Genomic DNA, 9336 nt, shown 5'->3' on the forward strand with positions numbered 1-9336 from the left:
GGGGCAAATAAGAAGACAGGTGTGTTGTGACTCTGGAAGGAAAGGCAAGATCAAGGAGAAGTAGTGAAGAGAGAGGCTTCGCCATCCATTTGTATGGCTTTGCTGGCTTTAGTAGGATTTAACAGTTTGTTCTTCTCCTCCTTGCTACAGCTTTCAGAAAACTTTGGTGTAAAATCTGAACAAAGAGACTGAAGATGAGATAAAAAAAAATCTAGTGAATAAAAGGATTTACTTCAATAACTCCCCAAATCCTACCACAAGCGAATACTATAAGGCAGAAAATGAATCAGCCACAGTACTAACAACTACAGTATGAAACAATGATTCATATGAAGGGCAGCATAATTACTGTGAATATCAGATTGGATTTCAAAATGAGGAAAGAATAGTTTTGTACTTTCTTGGCTATGGATAAACATAATTGATTTATGAATAAGATGAGGGTCCAGCTAATCTGGCAAATATATTGTATTTCATGTAGAAATTAGCTTAAAGTCATTTTTCACATTTCTATGTGAAACCCAATATTCACATGCCAGGGAAGCGAGGAGGTTCAGTGGCTGTAGCACACCTGCAGCCCAGCAATGGCAAAATCAATGGTGCACACAGCTTGAAAGAAGGACAGGCAGTGGTGTATCTGTTCATTTATCTAGTTATTTAAATAAAAATTAGAAAGCGTGAGCACCCTCCTTCCCCAGGCTATTCTGAGAAAAATTTCTCCGGTCTTGTTTCTTGGGGAAGCTGCATCCATCTGGTCCACAGCACAGCACGTGTACCCTTCTGAAGTCACTGCTGGACTATGAGCTTCCCGTCAATACTGAGTTTGAAGGGCCGGGAAAAATCACAGTTAGATATATTTTAAATATAGAATTGACAGGTCCTGTTAGGTTCTTTGAGTCATTTGTCCTGGGATGACTGTAGTCTCTTGGTTAAGTGGAGCTAATTTACTATGCTGTTTACAGAAGCAGGATGGGATAGTGGTAAAAATCAGGGACCTGGTCAGACATCCTAGGTTTGAATCTTGGTTCTGCCAAGTATAAGCTGTGTGACTTGGGTAAATTATTTAACCTGTATATGCCTCAGTTTTCTTATCTATAAAATGGGTGATGCCTACCCGATTGGTCTGTTATGACAATATTCATGAAGTGCCTGGCATAATGGTATATGTTTGTTCATTAATAGTTACACATTTGGTCTTTTCAATAACTATGACGAAAACAGGACATACAGGATAAGAGACATTTTTGCAGTTGAAAGGGATCTTAAGGATTGTTTGGTTCAAATCCTTCATTTTAAAGATATAAAAAAATGTCCTGAAGTTCTATTACTTAATAAAATAACTAGCACCTGGATATAAGTTTCTTAATTTTCTGGCTGTTTTTTTCCTCCACCACATAATTCTGACTTCTACAAATAAATGTAAAAAAAAGAGTCCATAAATACATATATTTTTAAATTTAAGAAAATACCGTGACAAGTGCAGTAGTAATATTAGGAATTAAAGTTGTATAAATAATACAAAGCCATATTGAGTTTTTAAAGTATCTGCTACAAGTAAGTTTAGCTTCATTTGATGGCAAACCCCAAATGTCTTAAATAAGATAAAAGTTTATTTCTCATCCATATGGAAGAAACAGAGAATTGAGAACAGGGCTCTCAAAGTGGCTCTACAGTCATCAGAAACCTGGACTCCTTCTGCCATCTTATTCCACCATCCTCTGAATGACTTTCATTCTCAAGGTCACCTCTTGTTCTTAAACGCATGTTGGAAATCCTGCTCTCATGTCAGCTGTTCAGAATGCAGGAAAGATAAAGGGAGAAAGGACAAACAGATATTTTCTAAATGAATTAGTGTTCTTTTAGCACTAATTCATTCTAGGAAGTTCCATATCATCTTCCACTGACATCTCATTCTGAACTTTGTCACATGTCAGGCCTGGCTTCAGGGAAGACTGCAAAATGCTTTTTTCTTTTTCTTTTTCTTTTCTTTCTTTACCAATTATCAATTAAAACGTGCATTCTTTCATTGAGGAAAGAGAGTAATGTATATGGGATGGTACCTAACCATCTCTGTTATAGACAGGGTTATTTTTTCCTGCCCCATTTTCTCCTCACATTTCCTTTTCTCTTATCTTGAATCCAAAATTTCAGCCTCGAACTAAGAAAATCACATATCCCATGTAGGAGAAAAATAGCATTTCTCTTTCTAAAAGGATGTTGTATCTGTATATTAAGATTTTACTGTTGCAAGAAACAAATCAATTTACTCTAGACTAGAGGTAAAAAGGGAAAACTATCATAAGAAACTATAATAATATTTCATGGAACTCAAAGGTAGGAATGAAGGAATTCCAAGGAAGGCTAGGAATTGAGAACACGGAAATACAGGCAGTGTTTTTTTTTTTTTTTTTTTTTTTTTCAATTCCCATCATTGCTTCTTTCCATCCATGCTTTTTCTTTCTTTTTAAGGAACTGTTTCTACTGTGCTCAAGGTCAAGATACCAGTAAGAGACAGATCTGGGATTTGCATTCATATCCTCTAATTCATGCTCTATGATAGCCTTGGTTTTAAAGTTCTGCCCTTCTTCCTCTAGCATAAAGCAACAGAGTCCCTTCTTACCTATTCACTGTTAGTTACAGTAACTTTTTATGTATTTGAATACAATAACTACCTATGTTGTTCAGAGCCTTGAAGTCTGACTTCCAAAAATGCTTTATAGGGTCTATGATACTACTTGGCACTGCATAGTAACCGATCTCCCATTCTCAAACGTCATCTTTTCTCAAGCTATGCATTCTCATTGATTGATGTCAAATGTTCTGACTACCACATCATACTGATAATTTCCAAATAGACAATTCCATTTTAAACCTCCCTCCTGAATCCCGGATCTTTATTTTATATGAATATTGGTCCCTTTCACTCAGGTGTTTCTTAGTATCTCTACTATTTTCAAATTCAACATATCCATGACCTTATTTTGAATTTTCTACCTTAAGCTACATGTACCCAGTCATCCAGTAATCTTCCTGTCCCTTCACTTCTACTGCCAATTAATTGCAAAAGTTAATTCCGTCACCTAAAGCTCTTATTTCTTATGGGTATCGCCGTGAGTAATATCCTCGTAATTTTGCTTTTGTAAAATTGCAGCTGCCTCCTAAATCTTATCCCTGTTTCCAGGTTCATCTATTCTCTGCATTGTCTCAAGAATAATCTTTTAAATTATAAATGTGGTTATGTCACTTTCCCACTTAAAATTAAGCAGCATTTCCCTTTTACCTGCAGAACAATGGCCAATTTTTTTGGTGCCCGTAGACAGCTGTTTATGAACTGATTTTTTCCTATCTAGCCAGTCTCATCTCCATCTATTCTTTCATGTGCTTTGGCTTTATACAACTATTTGTAATTCCTTAAATGCAACAGCAAAGTTCACACTTCTATGATACTGAACATATTTTTATTTTCCTTCACCCTAAAGGCCTTTATTCTTCTCAGTCATCTTCATGTACTTCTACTTACCTTATGAGACTCAGCTCAAGCATCAGTTCTTATCTGAAGGTCTACTTGATCAGCATCCTGTCTCTTCCCTTTATCCTTTCCTCTATTTCCCCTTTAAAAGTTAGTTTCTTTCCTTTGTTGGATCACATATTGGGCATATTTAAGAAGACAGAGGATGAGCAGATTAAAGTAGATGTTACAGTTGCCTCCCACTGTCTGGTCTGTCCTTATTTAGTAAAAGGATTTAATCAGGCATATGGCTGCCCAAGTGAGAACTTAATTACCCAGCATCCCTGCAGTATGCGTGACCATGAGACTGAGTTTTTTTTTTTTTTTTTTTTACCAATATTTTGTGTACAGAATGGTGTGTACAACTTCTGAGACATAATCTTTAAAGTAAAATGTATACCCTTCTCTTACCCCTTTCTCCTTTTCATTCACTGATTGGAACATGGGTATAGGGGACAATTTTTGACTTTGCAGAGATGGGCAACATCCTGGAATGGTAGAGCAGCAAGACAGAAGAGATCTATGTCCCTGATACTGTGGGGCTACTGTATCCGCTCTAGACTGCCTACAGTCAGACTATTGTGTGTTAAAGATAAACTGCATTGTTTAAGCCCCTGTTGAGGATATTTATAACCTAATACAAATATTCAGTTGCAACAGGTCCTGTAGCCTGGCTAACATGCCCACTCTACTATAAGACTATAAAAGCAGTTATGGAACTTAGATTTCTTAATCTTTGTGTGCTTAACACCTAGCACAGAACCTAAATCACAATATGCCATCAAAGAAGGATAAAGTTGTAAGTGAATACAAGTCAGAACTTTTGTGGTTACACTGTAGCTAGGCAACAATTCTTCTTTTCTGAGATCTCTTCAAACTCATCTCAGATTTCTATCAGTGTATCCAGAGATGCCTCCTTCCCTCCTGTCATTCTTCCTAAGCATTTTTTTAGTCTAAGGAGATGGAGCACTAGACATTTCTTAAGTAACTACCAATATTTAAACTCTAGTAAGTCACTTTTTATTTTTTCTTTCTCACCCACTGTCTGGGATGTAAATCTCTTATCGGGTTGGGGAAACTTCTGTACCTTCATGATTAAGGTTTCTTTACTCTAAGTCTCGTGGCATAAACTCCTTGATAACATTCCTCCAGTCTGTGACTTTATATGTGTAACCACGCTTTTTGTAATTTAAGATGCCCTTTTCTCTTTTAAAACCTCCTCTTTTGGTTTTCAAGGCAACCGACTCTGAAACAAATTGAAACAAAGAAGTGAGTTCAAAACCTTAGTTCATTTCTTTATTCTGATCTTCTCTTTTCCTATGACAAAGAATGTCAGTAACAAATCATGCTAAGTCAGATGGAAAAGATGAGAACTATATGAATCCACTCAGATGTGGGATATCAAACTGAAAGCAGCAAATGAATGGGACAAACGAACAAAAACTCGTAGACACAGACAACAGTATGGTGGTTACCAGAGGGAAATGGGGAGGGGTGTGGAGGGGAGAGGTAAAAAAGGGTAAAGGGGGTCAACTACATGGCGATGGAAGGAGATTTGACTTTGGATGGTGAGCACACAATGCAATATACAGATGATGTATTAAAGAAGTATACACTAGAAACCTATAAAATTTTATTAACTAATGTCACCTCAATAAATTTAATAAAAAATAAAATCAAAATATAAAAATTTGTTGCCAAGGAAATTTGTTATCATCTTAAAATATCCCCATCCCTGTTATATGGTTGTAGCAAATTCATTAATGTGAAGAGTTCTGATTTTATTCAGAAAAAAAGTCTGATATTCTGTTTGTGTATAAAAGATATATAAAAAAAAACTTTCTACTTTCTGCCTCCCCAGCTTCTATAATAGCCTGGGCAGGCTGGAGAAGCAAAAGAAGACCAGAGACAATACTAGGAGTTTACAAAATGAATTTTTCTCCTGGGCACACAGAAAGACATATTTCCCAGCAGCCCCCTATGTATAGGTTGACTGTGTCACTGAGCTCTTTGAATGGAAAGTGAGTTGAACTAAGATATGCCACTTCCAGGCCTGACCATAAAAAGTCCCAGTGTGAGCTCTCACCCCAACCACACAGCATGAAGGGAGGGACTTTGAGATGATGAAGCACGATGAAAAGAGCCCGCATCCTGAGCTGACCAGTTGGAAGAGCTTCTTAGGCTATGTCCTGGCCAAGAACTTCAGCTCTGGTTTTTATATGAACAAGAATATTGTATTAAGCCACTGTGATAATGGGGATTGAGGTTGTTTATTACAAATTCACGTCAAATAATATGTTTAGAAAAGTCATTAATAGGATCAAAGAATTAAGAGCTGCATTTGAAAGAAAGCAACTGAGAGGAGGGAAGAAGGATGGGAGTTGGAGTCAAAGAACGGGGTCTTCAACTGAGCTCGTTGTAATAAATAATCAGGAGAGGTTCCTGGAGGTGTTAACAGCTATCAGAACTTTAAAAGACCCAGGTGGCTAATATTTAGTTAAGACGTTTTTAAAATTATATAGTTGACACATATGAAATGATACTCCCGGGAACTCAGCATTCAGCCTAAGAACCAGAACATTATCATTATTGTTGAAGCCATAACCGTACGGATACATTTTAGAAACGTGATGAAGAAAAGCAAACCTCAAATTATATTACGTATTTTACAAAGCTCAAAAAACTCCCAATAATAAGGTATTTAAGGATACATACGTGCTTAGTTTTTATGTTGCTATGCTGTGCTCTTTTGCCCTAAACCTGCAGTAAAGCCTTGTTTGAATTTTGTTGATACCCTAGGATTTGGACCAAGGAAATTCTCAAAAGGACAATGGAACATAAAAATGTTACAACATACATTGAATTGAGAGATTGTGACCAAGCAGTAGGTGGGAGCCAGAGGTGATTAGAACCATATAATCCACTCCCTTAGCCTGAAGCCCTAGAGAAATAGAGGGATGGACTCTAAATTTCCTATTCTATGCAGAAGAAACATTCAAATAAAGAGCAGGATGACTGAATGGCTGTGAGAACTTGGCGATATCCAGGGAGCTGGCACCTAGGTTACATTTGAATGAATTTTAGTTTATTTTAGTTTCATGCTATTGGTGCAGTTTAAAAAAGGTTGTATTATTTTGTTTTGTGTTGCTTCTGATCTGTGTTTCTAAGGAGGCCACCTAGATTTTTGATGAGGGTGAAAGAAGAATGCTATTACTAAAAGCAGCTTTTGAAAAACCTATATTTGACAAAGTTGACAATTACTTAAGTAATTAATCAAGATATTCACTGAGTGTCTACTATCTTGCAGTCACTGCGAGTATACTATAGCTCTTTCTCTCATAACACTTGCTTTAGGTTTAAGGTCTTGACATAAGCAGTGCTTAACAAACAACTACAGTGTTTCTCCTTTAGATTGACACTGTGCTGATTAGCAGCTGAGATAATGTGGACCCCTACAGGAAGATCTTTGTCAGAATCTTTAGGATGGAGGGCAGGGACTCTTGCCAACACAGATTGGCTTGGCACAGAGCAGCCTTGGTACACTGATAGCCTCTCTAGAAAATTGGTGGTTTTGATGTTGCTCAGGGTTGCTTGGCTCACTCTGCAAAGGGGCAATTTTATAATCCAGGAGAAGAGGATTCAGGCTGATATGAAGTGGGTGAAGGTGATATTTATCATATGGGTCCATAAAATGTTGTACATAAAATTGCAATGAATGGAACAAACTAACAGGCAACTGTCCTTCTGTTCGTATTACCTTGAACATATAGCCTCACTTTTTGGAGTCTGTTTTTTCATCTGTTAAGTGAAGGCTACCTATACTGATTATACAGCATTTTTTCAAAGATGAAATAAAATAATAGCTATGAATAAATTTTGTCTTTTAAGGTGCTCTGCAAATCTAAGAAACTCAAGATTAGAAAACTGTAGAACTACACTGAATGAGACGTGAATTGGAATACATGATCTTTGAAACCATTTCCAGTTCTAATTTTTTGTTCATTCACTCAGCTAATATTTACTGAAGTTTATTCAATGTTGTTCTAGATATTTCAGATACATCTAGAAAAACAGCATCCACAGATTCATTTCTATGAATTTTATCAACATAATCTTTGCATAGATTTATTTCTAGAAAATGCTTGTGGGGTCCTGAAACTTCGACATGAACCTAAAAAAAAATTCTTTTTGTAGAGAGAAACAATATAGAATTATATTACTAAATATAAAAAATAAGCCATTAGAATTCATATTTAGAAATGTATGTGAATAAATTTGTTGACCTTACATTACTATAGCTTTTCCAAACTGCTGTAGTGTGGAAATTTTCCAAATCCCTTCTCTCATCACGAAAGTTAAAGAAAAGCTGATTGGGACCAGACGCCCTATTGACATATATATTTTGCATATGTCTCCCTAAGGATGAATGACTAGATGATCTGCACTTATGAATTTGAGACACGCCAAAGAAAATTCATATTGGAACCTGACTTTAAATCTAATTTTATTTTGGGATAGTATTTTAAACAAAAAAATTTCTTCATCTTTCTGCTTAATTTACTTGACACATTGAGAACTTTGAATGATATGTGGAGCCTGACTTGATGACACTGTTGAGACAATTCTTCTACTCTGTTCTTTCCTCTGAATACTCCTCAAATTTTCACTCTGCAAATGTTCCAACCTTTGAAGTTGACACAGACTCTGGCTGAACCCCGTTCTCTACAGTTATGAAAAATCATGGTCCTCTGTTTTTGGCCAAATTCTCTGGAAGAGAACGTCTACAATCATGCTTCTGTAAGGCAGTGATAGTGACATGCTACACTCTGTCCTGACTCAGTCTTTTCAAAACCCAATTGTATTGGCAAATAACACTCACAGTATTCCAACATTACCAAAGCTTTATATTCTTTCCTTAACCAGTCTCCTAGAAAAGTCCTTTGAACAGAGATTAGCCCTTTGACTTTGGCTAGATATTTAGTGTACATACTAAAAATATTTCCTGCTATGTCCTGACACTACTTATTGATAAAACTATTAGGTGTACTGCAACATGTGTATATCATTTACTGATATGTCTGCAGATTTGCCAGGTGTTTGGAACCAGTTTGGAAATTTTCTTGACTTTGTATAATCTAAGCATCCTTTCACTGATATAGTAATTTCAGCAGACTGGCAGATAGACTTGTGACTCCCATGATCTTTGCTTCCTGGTATACAGGCCTTTGTTTGATTCCCTCCCCCTTGCTCATAGCAATGTAGATAGACTATGGCAAAGGTGACAGGATATACATGATCATGTGTATGTGATTATGTTACATAGGATTATAATGCCTGTCTGGCACGGAGACTCTCTCACCCTTGCTGGCTTTGATGAAGCAAGCTGCCATATTGTGAGCTGCCTGCGTAGAGGTCACATGGCAGAAAACTAGGGTGACCTCTGGCTGAGACCCAGCAAGAAGTGCGGGCCCTTGGTCCAAGAACTTGCAAGGAACCAAATGCTACAAACAACCACGTGAACTTGGAAGCGGATTCTTTCTCAGTTAAGCTTCAGATGAGACTGCAGCCCTGGCCAATATCTTTATAGCAGACTAGTGAGATCCTGAGCAGAAAACTCAGCTAAATTGATCGATAGGAATTATGAAATAATAAGTGTGGGTTGTTTTAAGCTGCTAGTTTGTGGTAATTAGATACATAGCAATAGATAACTAAAAGACTAGATCCTTGAGACTGGTGGTGGTTGACAGATCTTCAAACACAGAGAATCTGGATCATAAGAACGCTTGCCTTGAAGTTATCTAACTGAGAAGATGTTTATAAATCAATAA

This window comes from Rousettus aegyptiacus, unplaced genomic scaffold (genome assembly GCF_014176215.1).
Source record: "Rousettus aegyptiacus isolate mRouAeg1 unplaced genomic scaffold, mRouAeg1.p scaffold_m13_p_10, whole genome shotgun sequence".
NCBI classification, from domain to species: Eukaryota; Metazoa; Chordata; class Mammalia; order Chiroptera; family Pteropodidae; genus Rousettus; species Rousettus aegyptiacus.